This window comes from Tupaia chinensis, unplaced genomic scaffold (assembly GCF_000334495.1).
Source record: "Tupaia chinensis unplaced genomic scaffold, TupChi_1.0 Scaffold000511_1, whole genome shotgun sequence".
Taxonomy (NCBI): Eukaryota; Metazoa; Chordata; class Mammalia; order Scandentia; family Tupaiidae; genus Tupaia; species Tupaia belangeri.
This window is the reverse complement of record NW_006160024.1, coordinates 2463624-2467149: the sequence shown is the minus strand read 5'-3', so window position 1 is coordinate 2467149 and position 3526 is coordinate 2463624.

Here is a 3526-nt window from a genome sequence, read left to right as displayed (position 1 = left end):
CCCGGCAATGCCTGCGGCCACGCCCCCCACTGGGAGCTAGTTTACCTGGGGCGGGACGAGCCGCCTCCTCCTTGCAGCCTCAGCCTGGACGTCCTACGCAGTTTGGCCGCGGGTGGACACCACGGGGACTCGCGTCCTGCCTTCGGAGGTCGTTATACAGGGTTACAAAGGCCACGACCAAGGCCATTCTTAGTTCTTCCCTGGTTTGCCCCTCTTTGCGGTGCTGGCCGCACTGCCAGCGCACTTATGACCTGCCGAGCCCAGGGTCCACGCCTGATCGGCTCAGGGACGCTGTTGGGGAGTCGGCGCCCTGGGGCTCCGGATCCACTTCAGTCTCGTCACACCTGTGACTTGCCCTTGGCCGGACAGGCACTGTCTCTCGCTCGGGGGATGGTGAGACGTTCACGTGGTCGCCTTGCTCCCGCAGTCATGCAGTTGTGTGAAAACAAAGATTGGAATCACGAGATCCGGCTTGTCGCCCCATTTATGGCGCAGAACTACAGGATGGCAGTGGGTCATTAACTTCGCCACAGCAGACCTCCGTTTTCTGCGTCGGGGCTGTAGCGCAGAGGAAAGGACGCTGCTTCAGATTCAAATTCTGACTCCTTGGCGCAGTGTGTCACCTTGAGCAAACCACATCTCTCTGAGTTCTCACGAATAAACCTTAACGGTACCTACCTTTTGGTAGGAATTATGAGTGAACGTGTGAATGTGACAAGTGCCCATTAGGTAGTCAGGAAATTATCATGTTCATTTTGTTTTTTCCACGAATATGCCTTTTTTAGGAAATAGAACGGGATTTAAGTAGAGATTCTCTTTGCATCCTGAAAACTTTTCTTATCCATTTCAGATAGTTTGATGTCTGATCCCGTAAGTGGTATACAGTATAGTTTTGACCTTCTTTGGGAGCTTAATATCAAGATAAATTATGCTATGGGAGACTAAGGCTATGATCTCTGGTCAGGGTTGCAGTGAGATTTTAAAATTCCAACCAGAAATACTTAGCAGGCTTAGAATGTTCTGTAACCTTGCTCACATTTTTGCCAGCTCTAGGAGCCATGTACTGAACAGCAGAAACAAAAGATGTAAATTGTAGCTATGTTTAGGTCATGTGTAGAGGCTTAAACTCAACCTGAGTGTCCTCTGGCCTACCTGGAACACCTCTTGCAGGTATATGAGTAATTTCAAAGCTCTAGGTCCCAAGGTCATGTTGAAAAAAAAAAAAAAAAAACAGGTTCTGGTGCAGGAGTACTGACCCAAGAGTCCAATTCTGGTGTTTTAAAGTGTATTGCCCCATACACTTTGAGTTCATTTCAAGGTTATAAAAACCTCAAACAAAAGGGCTGACTGGTTAAAGGTCCTCTCTGCCATTTAAAACACTCATTTTCAAAGTATTTATAAGAAATCACCTAGAACTTTCCCCGGTAGATGTGCATTTTTGGTTTTGTTTTGTTTTCAGTGGGTCCATAGGCATACTTTTGCTAGACTGTGATAACAGCTCTTCAAGTTGGCAATCACTTGCCGGACAGCCACCGAGGGGCAGTCATGGCGAACATCTGTCAAGGTGAAAGAGTGGGTTTGCAGGTAGATTCAAAGGGAATTCCCTCGTGTTATAAACCAGTCCTGTCAATGGCATGGTCTTTGCACTTTGGAGTGCTCTTATCCTTCTTCCTTAGGGAAAGTCTTATCCTTCTGACACTTAGAGTGCACCGGCCACCAGTGCATGCACAGATGGCATTGGTTCTAGCCTTTGTCTGAACCCTGGGGAAAGGAAGCAATCAGAGATCCTAAGAACAACCTAATCTCTGTTAGAATCAAGGCACTGATATAAACGTGCTCTAAGAAAAGATAGGGAAGCCGTGTGGTCTAGCAGTGAAATACATAGACTGGAAAACCAAATTACCTGCTCTGCTGCTTACTAGTGGTGTGACCATGAACAAATACATTCTCGTCTCAGTCCCCTCATCTGTAAGAGGGAGGAAAGCCTATGAATGTATATAAAGGCTTTTGAAGGGCATCTGGCACCTCTAAGTCCTCTCACTCTATTCAGTGACTGACTGAAGACCTCATGTCTAAAATGAAGTGTCAGGGGACAAGACACCATTTCCCTGCCCCTGCTTTTCTTTTCTCTGCCTGGGCCAAGCTCTTTCCAGTTTCTTCCACTGATGATAGAAAGGGAGGGGCTGAAGCCAACTGATGGAGCAGTAGTTTAGGCAGCTAGATCTCACATGGCCAACTGTGCAGTTTGAGTCCTGGACCTTACCGCTTGGAAAATGCACCAGGCACGTGCACCTCTGCCCAAAATCCTGAAAGGAGCTCAGAGGAGAGGGAACTGTTGCGTGGCCATCCCCCTTGCGGGGGAGGGGTGTTTTCTCACTCTTCCTGTGTTTCTCCCTCTTTCTGTCTATCTCTGGGGAGTGTACACACCCAACAGCAAATTTTTTAAAAATAAAAAAAAGGGAGGAACTACAAAGCTGGGCTACTGCCAAGACAGGAGGGGCAGTGTCATAGCACATGGCGTGTGATTGAGCTCACTGGCCTGACCTGGACCCTGACTGCCACAAGATGTTTGGTGAATTACTGCCACCGAGCCTGGGAGCCCAAGGATCCCTTACCCTCAGTGGGGACAGAACCAGACAGTCTTTTGCACCTTGTGGAACACAAAGCCAGGCACTGTGGCTCTGGGGTTTTCTTGGGGAGATTTGCATTTCTCATTAACTCTATGGGTGGAGTTGAACTGTTGAGAGTGAGGAAAACTAACCCACCAGCCCTTCCAGACTTGCGGAAGTCCAGACAAAAGGAGGACAGAATACTGCTTAAGTACTTTGTGAGCTCAGAGGGACTTGCAGTCAAGGAAATGCATGTAAGATCACCGTTCAATGTGCATGAGGTAAGCATCCTGGAAATGGTCCACTTGGAGGAAGGGGACTAGAGTTGGTGTGGGGACATTGTGGAGCCAGGCCAGGAACACAGGCAGTCTCGGAGGCCATCATTAGGACCTGGGTGGGAACAGGGAGAGGATTTCCAGGAAAGAGAAGGTAGGAGACTTCAGGTAAAGGAGAACCACCTCATCACTACACATCATGGCTTTTCTGATGACCCAGTACAAAGGGACTTCAAATGTTTGTAGAAAAATAGAATTATAAAGTATGGGTTAATTTTGATGCAAATAACTTTGCAATCCAAGCCTAGTTTTTTCATAATACATTTTCCATTTATTTTTGAAGACCCCTCATAATATCGTCTATCCAGTTGAATGCTTGCTATGTGTTGGGTCCTGTTTCAGGTGCTATGTGTGTATTATTTCATGTGATACTCCCAGTAAACCTCTGATGAGGTGCTTTTACCTCATTTTACAGGAGAAGAAACAGACCCTGAGAACAAAGCAACAGTTAAACTAAAGAAGGACAACAAACTTCAAGATTAAGTGCTTTTCTGGGGCCAGCAGGGAGCATGGCGGTTAAGGTGCTAGACTCCCATGTGATCAAACATGGTTCAGATCTCAGACCCAGCTGCTTGAAAATCA